Source organism: Oryctolagus cuniculus, chromosome 4, assembly GCF_964237555.1.
Source record: "Oryctolagus cuniculus chromosome 4, mOryCun1.1, whole genome shotgun sequence".
Classification (NCBI taxonomy): domain Eukaryota; kingdom Metazoa; phylum Chordata; class Mammalia; order Lagomorpha; family Leporidae; genus Oryctolagus; species Oryctolagus cuniculus.
The window spans coordinates 105,501,914-105,514,863 of record NC_091435.1 but is presented as its reverse complement, the minus strand read 5'-3'; the positions used below and the strand labels follow the sequence as shown (position 1 = coordinate 105,514,863).

The window sequence follows — 12,950 nt, the reverse complement described above, 5'->3', positions numbered from 1 at the left end:
ATATTTAGCTATGGCCGGCGCCATGGCTCAATAGACTAATCCTCTGCCTTGCAGCGCCGGCACACTGGGTTCTAGTCCTGGTTGGGCACTGGATTCTGTCCTGGTTGCCCCTCTTCCAGTCCAGTTCTCTGCTGTGGCCCAGGAGTGCAGTGGAGGATGGCCCAAGTCCTTGGGCCCTGCACCCGCATGGGAGACCAGGAGAAGCACCCGGCTCCTGGCTTCGGATCGGTGCGCTGGCCATAGCACACCGGCCGCGGCGGCCATTGGAGGGTGAACCAACGGCAAAGAAAGACCTTTCTCTCTGTCTCTCTCTCTCATTGTCCACTCTGCCTGTTAAAAATAAAAATTAAAAAAAAAAGATATTTAGCAATGGATTTCAGCTTTTTTGTACCCTTCATAGGGTCCCATCCTGCCCTTCTGCTTCAAAGGGCCACTATGTTTTGTTTTTCTGTTTTCTGTTTCATCTACATTTATGAAGGAATTTCAAAAACATTATGGAAAAATAGAATTAAAAGATTTGCTTATTTTGGTACTTGAAATCCATGAATAGTTTTTATTTGTTTTATTTTATTTATTTGAAAGTCAGAGTAATGGAGAGGGAGAAAGGGAAGAAGAAGGAGGAATAGAGATATCTTCCATCTACTGGTTCATTCCCCAAATGGCCATAGCAGAGCAGTGCTGTGGCTCACTTGGCTAATCCTCCACCTGCAGCGCTGGAACCCCGGATTCTGTCCCAGGTTGCTCCTCTTGCAGTCCAGCTCTCTGCTGTGGCCCAGGAAGGCAGTGGAGGATGGCCCAAGTGTTTGGGCCCTGCACCTGCATGGGAGATCAGGAAGAAGCACCTGGCTCCTGGCTTCGGATCGGCACAGCGTGCTGGCTGCAGTGGCCATTTGGGGGGGGGGAGTGTGAACCAATGGAAAAGGAAGACCTTTCTCTCTGTCTCTCTCTCTCACTAACTGCCTGTCAAAAAAAAAAAAAAAAAATGGCCATAGCAGTCATGGTTAGGCCCTACCACAGCCAGGAGTCAGGAATTTCACGTGGGTCTCCAAAGTCAGTAATAGGAACACAACCTCAACCACATGAGCCGTCACATTCTGTGACCCAGGGTAAGCTGGAGCAGAAACTGAAACTTGAACCTAGGCACTCTAGTGTGATATGTGGGCATCCCAACTGCCTACAACTGCTAGGACAAATGTTTGCCTCACAATATGAATTTTCAGTGAACTTTTTGAAGACCTTTTTTACAGTTTTATTTAATACTATGCATGATTTGTTAGTAGGCATTTATAAATCTCCAACAACATACTTAAATTTAGAATATGTTTTATGTTGATATCTGGTGTCATCTTTGATGATTTCTTAAGTATCTCTCCACTATCACAATATATATTCATGCATATGAATTTTTGGTACAAGTTATGATATTTATTATTAGTTTTCATAGTTAATGCAAGAGCATACTCAGCTATCATTAATGCATACCCGACATTCTATGAGGAGGCTCCTAGAGAATAGAGATTTATCTTCAGCAGATATTTATGTTGGTATCTATGAAAATGTAGATTTTTGATGGTAAAATTTCATGTTGGGGCTTTACATGGTTGTATTTTAGAGGAGGTCCCAAACAGGTATTGGAAATAGTAGACTCAGGCAGTTACAAATTAAGTAGATGACCGTTGAGTCTTGAACTTGACTAGGTAAGGTTGCATTGCACATAAGTGTCCAGTAGGTTATAAATAAATATCAGTAGGATGTTAGAGTCTGAGATGGGTAGGCCGGTGAGTCAGTATTAATTACCAGCAAGAAGCACACTAGAAGGTGATACCAATCCTGAGTCCAGATTACTCTTCAACCAATAGCCTATAATAAAATCAGGTGCTTGGTTACAGCACATTTAGAGGTAACAGAACTTTATCAATACATTTGATTTTCAGGGTCACAGCAAATGCAAATATATAATAAATACTACAACACAATTCTCATCAATTTTCATGTTAGTGTGGTACTGATACATAGGGAGTAGTTTCAGTGTAGTTCATATGGTGACATAACTTTCAAAGGCATAAATTGAAGGTTGAAGGCTTAAAATTGGAAGTTGACATACTATTGAGGGAAGATCTGGTCACTGTGAACAAAAGACGTGAAAAAGAAGAAATTGCAGGGAAAGTTTATTAGGCAGACTTGGCTAGAGTGGAAATCAGAGTTGTAGGATTGATGGGAGCCTTAGCATTACTAGGTAATTTTAACTAATGATAATTGTCTGGTGCTAAGATTTTTGGATAGGCAGTGTGAAGCCACCATGTATTCCTGAGTAGGGAAATAGTAAAATGAGAGGAATTAATAATGAAAAACCAGAGTAAGGATATTCTAAACCAAATTAGAGGTTGTTTCAGACCTTGTTTTATTATTTTATTAAATTGCTTTTATTTGAAAGGCAGAGAGGAACACAGACACACACAGAGAAAGCTATAGACACACATACACACACACACACACAAAGAGAGAGTGAGAGAGAGAGAGAGAGAGAGAGAGATGAGAGAAATCTTCCATCCACTAGTTCACTTTCCAAATCCTAGCAACAGCCAGGGCTGGTCAAGGCTGAAGCTGGAAGCTCAAAACCCAATCCAGGTCTCTCATGTCAATGAAACCCAAGTACTTTAGTCATTGCATGCTGCCTCCCAGATGCATTAGCAGGAACTAGAAATCAAAAGTGGAGCTATGACAAAACTATGAACATCCAGGCATTCCGATATGGGCTGCAAGTGTCCCAAATGATGTCTTAACCTCTCTGATAAATGCATGGCTCTCAGACATGGTCCTAAAGTTGCGAGAAACAGAAAGCCATTCTGACTGATTTAAGAAAAAAAGGACAGAAAGAATGTTTGATAGCCCACAGAATTGTCAGGAGGTTTGTAAAACAAGTTCAAATGTACCCAACCAAATTACACTACTTAAATTAATTAATCAGGATACCACTGTGTAGAAGCCTATGTGGGGATTCCTTAAAACCACTTCCATTTTTGATGAGTTTGCTCAGAGGTATCATAGTATTCAGCATACAGTTGTAGTAATGGCTATCATTTATTCAAGTGGAAGGTTATAAAACACCATCAGCAAAGGGAAAATGCACCCTGGGACAATGTTTGGAGAAAACCAAGTGAAAAATTTTCCAGAGTCCTAAATGCCAGTGAAGTCACACAGAATGCTTTTAATTCTTGTAGTAAATTATTTTTGGCAGCATAGGTGAAGGGTAATGTACCAGAATAGCACAGTATAAACTCAATCTGCAAAGTTTTCATTGGTGACTGATCATGTAGGCATCTTTTGCCTGGCATATACCCAAATCCTAGATTCCCAGAAGGAAATATGTATGTTGTCATTGCAAACAGTTTAATTAGTAATTCTCATGAGTGATGGGAGGAAACTACCTGAGATCTGAATTTCTAGATACTAGCCAAGGGCTAAACTTGTATGCAGGGCTTTCTAAGAATAGAAGTCTAAAGCCATTGTGTTAACTATTTTCTGTTTAATATCTAATGTGATCTTTACCCTGACATATCTGCTGCTGCCCTGGAAATCTGATTTCTTTATATCATTGGTTGCCTCAGAAAGTGTTCCTGGGTTGGCCCTTTAATTCCATGAAAATGTATCTGTCTGATGAAGCTTAGTCATGTGCCACACTCCCACTGCAGAAAGACTTAGAAAATGATTATCTGATATTTTCATTTTCAAGATGAGATGAACTTTGCTCCCTGCAAGACTCATGATGGAGAGGAGTTTTGTAACGAGTGGAAAAGGGTTCAGATGCTGAACTCTCATAATCATGAATGCCCACTATAAAGGCACTTGCTACTGTACAAGTTGACATTAAGTAGTACTTCATTGTTTTTCAGTTATTGAAATTAAAGAACTTTGTTCAGGCATAGTATAAACATGGTCCTAATTGATCCAGAAGTTCAAATCTGGTGTATATATTTTGCTGGATTTTGCCAGTATTTGAAACAAACAAAAATATAGGATTCAGAGCTTTGAACCGTCACATGTACTCTGAGTTCAACACAACTCCATTCTCCTATCTTGTTCTTTTTGCGAAGAATGTTGCATGGCATTTCACCTCCATCTGGTTCTGGATATATGTGAGACTGTTATCCCGTAGACTAAATCAGTCATTTTCAACGTAAATTTTCTGAGACGTATGTGGTATACAACTCTCACATAGGAAACACATGTCCATGTTTCCATTTATCAGAATATGATGGACTGTGAGTTTTGTTATCCTTTTCATTACCTCTTTTAATCACTCAAGAAATCATATCATAGTGCTTAATGAAGAGACATTCTATAAAGATAAAATCTTTAATTGATTTAAAATATTTATGCACTCTTAGTAGTAACAAGTAGATTGTACTATCCATGACTGATTGAGGTACACTCGGTGTTTCCCCCACCAGTATTCTGCATTGAAAACAACCAGTCTGACTGTAGTCCATGCAGGTGTGTAAGGAAATAAGGTTAATGGTAACAAAAATAATTCACACTAAGAAATTAATATTTAAATATAAAATTACAGGAGTCATGAATGCATTGAAGTGAGAATTTAAAGTAACTCCCAACAAACAGAAGATCAAGCTTCTTTGGCAGCCTCAACTATCTAAAACAATGCAAATCATAGTTTAAAAGCATGAAAACTTAAGTTGAAACTTTAAGGGAAAGTGAAAGGAAAAATGAATCAAAGGCTCTGAGGATCAAGTAAATGTATTAGTTTGTCCATCAGAAGAAGCACTTTCCTTTGGGGCATGGGCTATAAAAGCACAGATGTGCTGGTGTAAAAATAAAGAATTGAAGTAAATGTAATAGGGTAAGAAGGGTCTTAAGACAAGTTACAAATAAGAAAGAAAGATGACATGATAAGAGAGTTGTGTACCTCAGAGATACTAGCCAGTACAACAGGCTACAGGCTCTTTGGCATGATTTCTCAGTGCTTCAGCTTTCTCATCTTACAAAGAGGGTAATGATCGTTACCTCAGATTGCAAAGAGACAGTTATATGCTGTGACAGATTTATTGTGCTGAGTTTGGTTTTCATTATAGTATAGTTCCCATTATATAATATTTGATTAGTGAATAGATGTTATTACTACTGAGAAGCATAAAAATTAATATCCTAGTATTAGGAGGTAGTGATAGAGCAGTAAGTAATTATAATCTCAAGACAGAACTCCGTTTTACATTATGAAATAATATAGCTTTTATTTCTAAAGACTTAATTGGGTATAATTGGAAAAAAAACATGAGATTTTGAGTCAAACTGTCTTGATTCAACCAGCTATGTCTTTTGGGTCAATTTTGTTGCTTCCAGATTATTGGTTGGGAATATTATCACCTATTTTGTACATTTTTTTATACATTAAGCAAGATAGTGTTTGTAAAACAAACAAAACTACTATGTACTCAATAAATTGTAGTTTCATCTTTCACCTTGGAATTTTTTTTATTTTGACAGGCAGAGTTAGACAGTGGGAGAGAGAGACAGAGAGAAAGGTCTTTCTTTTCCATTGGTTCACCCCCCAAATGTCCTCTGCAGCCAGCTCGCTGCGCCGATCTGAAGCCAGGAACCAGGTGCTTCCCCCTGGTCTCCCATGTAGGTGCAGTGCCCAAGCACTTGGGCCATCCTCCAGTGCCTTCTTGGGCCACAGCAGAGAGCTGGAGTGCAAGAGGAGCAACCGGGACAGAATCCGGCACCCCAACCGTGACTAGAACCCCGTGTGCTGGCGCCGCAGGTGGAGGATTAGCCTAGTGAGCCGCAGCACCAGCCATCACCTTGGAGTTATTTATAACAACCGCCAGTAGAGTTCATTAAAGGCTACCAACCTCAGTAATGCTTTTATTTTTTGAAGAACAGTCTCACTTGGATAGACTCTAGGGATATCCTGCTTCCACATAATGCCCTGCTGAAGACTTCCTAATCAGTGTAAAACAACACTGTGTGAGAGTGTGAACTTTAGTGGAGCATTGTGACTTTCTTGGATTGCTGCCTCTGAAGTCATCTAATCCCCATAGCTCACCACACTTAAGAGCTCCCTGCCTACAACCTCTAGTCTCTAACCTGTAGTCAGGAGGAATTTAAGAAACTTGATAGCTTGATTTATTCTGACTTATTGAAGTCAACTCGCTACGCCCTCTCTGGCCTTGTGCTTTGAAACTCATGTCTGTCTGTTGTCCTTTTCAGAGTACTAGGTCCCTGTGATTGTATCTCTGCCTTAGTTTGCTCACCACAAGGATTCTGTGTATCCTCTCAGTCATTCTGTGTGTGTCAGAGTTCTGCTCTGGAACCTTAGTTCTCATGCTGGATGTCGGTTACAGCTTAATGAGACATCCGTGATATTGACCTTCTGCACTACACTTCTAGACTTATGTGGTGCTCCACTTAGACTACTTAAAAAAAAATCCCCAGTATTGGGGCTGGCACTGTGGCACAGCGGGTTAAAGCCCTGTCCTGAAGTGCTGGCATCCCATATTGGTGCTGGTTTGAGTCCTGGCTGCTCCTCTTCTAATCCAGCTCTCTGCTGTGGTGTGGGATAGCAGTGGAAGATGGCCCAAGTCCTTGGGCCCCTGCACCCATGTGGGAGACCTGGAGGAAGCTCCTGGCTTCAGATAGGCACGGCTCCGGCTGTTGCAGCCATCTGGGGAGTGAACCAGTGGATGGAAGACCTCTATCTCTGTCTCTATCTCTCTCTGTAACTCTGTCTTTCAAATATATAAAATAAATCTTTAAAAAATATTCTCAATATCATACACTGAGTGGCTGTGTGCATGGACTGCTAAGCATTATATTAAGGATGAGAGTTATCTCATTGATATCAAGTGATAATTTAGGCGATAGTTAAATTTTATTTTGTTATGACTCCATTAGCTGGTTTTTTTAGAGGTGAGTGCTCAAAGAGTATGCTCTTTCTGAAGGACATCCTTATATTTGCATTTTATTTGCTTACTTTGCTTATGCTTTTTGAAAAATTCTTTGTTCTAATATTCCATCTTGTTTCTCCTCTCTTTAGAAACAGCTCTCAAACTTGTGTTATTTTCACTGTGAGTGTGTTTATGTAGTATCAATATATATACTGCATAAATATATATTATAGTCTATAGAACAAATATATAAATATATTGGACTATTTTTAGAATATTTTTAGGTTCATAAAATATTGAGTAGAAGGTACAATTGAAGAAGTACCCCCTCCCCTAACATATATGTATCTTCCCCAGTATTAGCATCTCCCTACCAGAGTATTAAATTTGTTGTGCTTGATTAATCTGCACTGACACATCATATTACCCAAAGTCCATAGTTACGTTAAGGTTTACTTCTGGTTTTGGAATCCTATCCTATTGCTTTGTACAAATTATATAGTAATATGTATATAAAATCATAGTATTATACAGAGTATTATCATTGACCTATACATCATCAGTGTTCTGTATATTCATTGCTGTTTCTCTGCTAACCCCTGGCCACCACTGAGCTTTTAATTGCTTCCATATTGTTTCCTTTTCCAGAGTGTGATGCAGTTGGAATAAGACACTGTGTTGCTTTTTCAGATTAGCTTCTTTCACCTTGTAATACGTTATATTTCCTTCATGTTTTTTCATAGCTTGCTAGCTCATTGATTTTTTGTGCTGAATAATATTCGTGTCTGGATGTACCACAATTTAAATATTGACTGCTGAAAGACACATTTGTTGATTCCAAATATTGACAATTATGAATAAAGTGCTATACAAATCTACTTGTGAGTTTTAATGTAGGTGTAAGTTTTCAGATCCTTTGGGTAAGTATTGAGGAGCAAGATTGTAGGATTAAATGGTAAGAGTATGTTGAGCTGTGTAAAAAACCATCAAACTGTCTTCCAAAGTGGCTATATAATTTTGCATTTCTACCAGCAATGAACGTGATTTCCTGCTTCACATACTTTCCAACATTTGGTGTTGCCTATGTTCTGAATTTTGGCCATTCTAAGGGTGTTGTATTGTTGTTTTAACTTGCAATCCTTGATAAATGATGTGAAACTTTTTTTTTATATACTTACTTGCTATTTGTGTATCTTTTTGACCCAAATTTTAGAAGGGTTATTTTCTTATTGTTGGTTTATAAGAGTTCTTTGCATATTGTAAATAACAATCCTTTCTCAGATATGCATTTTAGAACTATTTTCTTCTAGTCTGTGATTTACATTTTCATTCCCTGACATTATGTTTTACAGAGTAGAAGAGTAGAAGTTTTTAATTTTAATGAAATCTAGCTCATTGATTATTTCTTTCATGATTTGTGCTTTTCATGTCATATCTAAGGTGTCATCACCAAGCCCAAAATCATCTAAGTGTTCTAAATTGATATCTTCTGGGAACTTGATAGTTTTATATTTTGCTTTAGATATCTGATTTGATCCATTTTGAGTTACCTTTTGTGAAGGGTATAAGGTCTGTGTCTGTAGCCTTTTTTTTTTTTTTTTAACATGGAGCTGTCTATTACTTCAAGCATCATTTATTGAAAAGACCAGTTGTTTCATCCATTGTATTACGTTTACTCCTTAGAAAAAGACCAGTTGACTTTATTTATATGGGTATATTTTAGGGATTCCTGTCTGTTTCATTCATAAATTTATATATTATTTCATCAGTGCCACACTGGCTTGATACTATAGCTTTATAATAAGTCTTGAAGTTGGGAAGTGTAACTCCTCTAACTTTGCTCTTCTCCTTCCACATTGTGTTAATTACTCTGAATTTTTTTGCCATAAAAAGTTTTTAATTAGTTTGTTGGTATCTACTTTATGGGATTTTGATTGGAATTGTATTGAGTATATATATCAAGTTGGGAAAAACTGACATGTTGACAATATTGAGTCTTCCTATCCATAAACATGGAATCTTTCTCAATTTATTCAGTTTTTCTTTCTTTCTTTTTTTGCATTGGAGTTTCATCATGTAGATTTTATATGTATTTTGTTAGATTTAAATTTAGATATTTCATTGTTTTGGGTGCTAATATTTAATTTTTAATATTTTTTATTTATTTGAGAGAGTTATAGACAAAGAAAGGGAAAGAGATGAAGAGAGAGGTCTTCCATCCACTGGTTCACTCCCCAAATGGCTGCAGTGGCAGGAGCTGTGCTGATCCAAAGCCAGGAGCGAGGAACAACTTCTGGGTCTTCCATGTGGGTACAGGGCCTCAAGGATTTGGTGCATCTTCCACTGCTGCACCCATAAAGGATACTGGCACTGCAGGCCGCATCTTAAACCACTAGCCACAGCGCCGGCCACTGCTATATTATTTTTTAAACCATTAAGTGGGGACCACACCATATTGCCTGTTTCATAGGCAATTCATATTTCATGTTTGAGTATAGGCAGTTTCATATAATTCACAGTTTTTTGATGCATTAATTTTGATTACATATTTTGAAAAATAGTGAAGCTCGTTGCATAAAATGTACTCAAATATAGGGCCTCTGCCAAAACATTTATTACTTTATAGGTGAATAAACTGAAAAAGGAAGACAAGGGGCAAATGAGAATTACTTTTGAAGTTCTTAGTATGTTCTACTTCTGTGTGCTACTAGTCCTCACAGCAACCCCATGGGTAAATACCATTCTCAGTTCTGGTTTAGAGATGACAATAGTAGGACTCACAAAAAGGAAACCAAGGCCACATAGGCCATGTCAGGGTGAGCTGGGCAGCTGGACTTTTTTGTTTGTTTGTTTGTTTGTTTTTGTTCATTTGATCTGATTCTAAAATTCCTGCAGCCTTCCTCTTTGAACTTATCAACTGATTTATTCATCAAAGATTATTGGATGCAGAAGACATGTTAAGCATTAGGGTTGCAGTGGTAAGTTTAATAGAAAATGCCCCCAGGGATTTATAGTCTACTAGGGGGAATGAAAAGCCCGTTAGCTATTACTGCAAGTGGGTAATGGCCACCTGTGAAAAATGGTGTTCAGTAAAAGGACATGCTCCCTTGAGGGTTGGTTGGTAGGGAGGAATGTGAAATGGTTTCCCTGAAGAATTAACATGTAGATTATAAATGAAAGATTGAGTCATACTTAGCTAGTAAAAGGGGAAGAATAGCACAGTGTATGTAGAAAATTTATAGTTGAATAAATGTAGAGATCATTGATCTAATGAAAAATTTTTCCTGTTAGAGAAAAGAAGAACGGGGCTCAAAGAAAGGTAGAGTTAATCCCCAGGTAACAGTGGACAAAGATCTGATGATTAGTAAGACTCTACCTGCTGTATAGATTCTGAAAATAGCGCCTTCTTTAACCTTGCCTTTTGGGCTCTCTTCTTGTTTTTTTAATGTTTAGTTTTCCACTGACAAAATATTTTTTATATATTTATCATTCAATATGTTGTTTTGAAATATGTATATATTAAGGATTGGCTAAATTTAATTAATCCTTGGCTTACCTTATATAATTATCATTTTTTGTGGTATGAACATTAAAAAAATTTATCCTTTAGCAGTTTTCAAGAATGCTCATACTATTCACTGTAGTCACCATGCTGTACATCAGACCTGTTAAACGTACTCCACCTAACTGAAATTTTCTGTCCTTTGACCAACGGCTTCTCATTTCCTCATCCGCACACCTAATAAAAATCATTCCACTTTCTAATTGGCAGAGTTCATCTTTTTAGATGTTAGATATGATTGAGATCATATGGTATTTGTCTTTTTGTACCTGGCTTATTTTACTTAACATACTGTCCTCCAAGTTCACCCGTGTTGTTGCAAATGACAAGGTTTCCTTATTTTTAAAAACTATATGGCATTCCAATGCATATATATCAACAACAGTTTCTTCATTCATCGATGGACACTTAAATTTGTTTTATGTCTTGGCTATGGTAAATAATGGTGGAATGAACGTGGGAATGCAAATGTCTCCTCAGCATATTAATTTCATTGTCTTTGGATATATACCCAGTTATGAGGCTGACAGACCATTTGACAAGCCTATTTTTTCATTTTTTAAAGGACCTCCATACTGTTTTCCACAATGGTTATACTAATTTATATTTTCACTAAACAGCAAGGCTTCCCTTTTCTCCACATCCTGTCTAGCACTTACCCTTCATGTTGTTTATAGTTGCCATTCCAACAAGTGTAATATGATGTCTTGTTTTGTTTTAGTTTATATTTTCCTGACAATAGTGATATTTAATATCTTTTTTTGTATCTGTTGACTAGTTGTATATATTTGATAAATCTTCTTTTGAGAAATATCTGTGCAGATCCTTTGCCCTTTTTAAACTGGGTTGTTTTCATTCTGTTTTATTGTCTCAGTTTCTTAATACATTTTGGGTATTAACCCTTATCTGACATGTGGTGTATTTTCTCCCATTCTGTAGGTTATCTCTATACCCTTTTGATTATTTTCTAGACTGTTTGGAAGCTCTTTACTTCATTGTGGTACTTTGTATATATTTATGTCTTGTTGCTGCTTATGCTGTTTTGATTCACATCCAAATGGTCATTGCATAGACCATTGTAATGGAATCTCTCCATATATTTTTCTCTAGTAGTTTTGTGTTGGGTCTTACTTTTAAGTCTTCTATCTATTTAGAGCTGGTTTTTATAGGTGGTATGAAACAAGAGTCTCATTTCATTCTTCTGTATGTGCATATCCAGCTGTTCCAACACCATTTGTGAATAGAAACTGTATCTTTACTGATTTTCTGCCTGCTGAATATGTCTACATCTGGTGGAATGTGTTAAAGCCTCTAACTATAATAGTGAATTCTCCTTCAAATTCTGTCAGTTGTTGACTTGTTTATTTTGACTGTCTATAGACATATTCACATTAAGTGTTGTTATATATTCTTGAAGAATTGATTCTTTAATTATTATGTAATGCTCATATTTATTCCTAATAACTTCCCTTGCTCTGAAAGCTGCTGTCTGAAAATAACATTACTACTCCTGCTTTCTTTTGATTAGTGTTACTGTGTTCTTTCTCCATCCACTTACTTTTTTTAAAGATTTATTTATTTTATTTTATTTGAAATGCAGAGTTACAGAGAGGCAGAAGCAGAGAGACAGAGAGAGGTCTTCCAACCACTGGTTTACTCCCTATGTGGCTGCAATAGCCAGAGCTGCACCGATCTGAAGCTAGGAGCCAGGAACAACTTCTGGGTCTCCTGCATGGGTGCAGGGGTCCAAGGACTTGGGCCATCTTCTACTGCTTTCCCAGGCAATAGCAGGGAGCTGGATCAAAAGTGGAGTAGCCAGGACTTGAACTGGCGCCCTTATGGGATGCTGGCACTGCAGGTGGTGGCTTTACCTGCTACACCACAGTGCTCACCCCTTAATGTTTCATATTGATAATACTTTACGAATAATTAATTATCATTATTACCAAGAGTTTGATGTTGAGTCTGTTGCCTTTTTTTTTTTCAGACTGGCAGAGTTAGACAGTGAGAGAGAGAGAGAGACAGAGAGAAAGGTCTTCCTTTTTTGTTGGTTCACCCCTGTCGCTCCCCCTCTTTGTGGAGGAACGACACAGGACCCTGCGCTGTTCTTTCGTCTGCTCGGCCCTTCCCGGGTTTGCTGCTGGTTCTTCCCGGGTTGGCTACTGTCCCTTCCACCTCCGTGGAAGGGCGGTTCCCCCTGCCACATTCCCCACTTCCGCAGGGGAGCGGCACACCGCCGGCCGGCTCTCTCGGGGGCTGCACAGGTGTTCCTCTTAGATGTTCCCCTTAGATGTTCCTCTTAGATGTTCCTGGTGCATGCCGTCTCTCTCCTCCTATATAGTCCTCTTCCACCAATCCCAACTCGGCTGCCCACACGCCGAGCACGCTGCTCTCCTCCAATCAGGAGCAAGTCCTACAGTTTATTGGCTGAACTGGAGGCAGCTGTGTAGAAGCTGTTTTCTTCTCTCCCAGCGCCATATTGT

General features: G+C 38.2%; 1 protein-coding gene across 11 annotated transcripts in view; it reads left to right on the top strand.

The window, feature by feature from the left end:
* NAALADL2 (N-acetylated alpha-linked acidic dipeptidase like 2) overlaps nucleotides 1-12,950 on the top strand; it is a 1,435,315-nt gene that overhangs the window by 45,066 nt on the left and 1,377,299 nt on the right. The window contains exon 1 of one of the 11 annotated variants that reach the window (XM_070072491.1): nucleotides 248-12,950. This exon is cut by the window's right edge and continues 16,480 nt beyond it. The exons of the other annotated variants lie outside the window; for them this stretch is intronic. The gene's annotated coding sequence lies outside the window, so the exon portion shown is untranslated. Of the gene's footprint in view, nucleotides 1-247 lie in introns of those variants that run through there. 11 annotated transcript variants of the gene reach the window in all.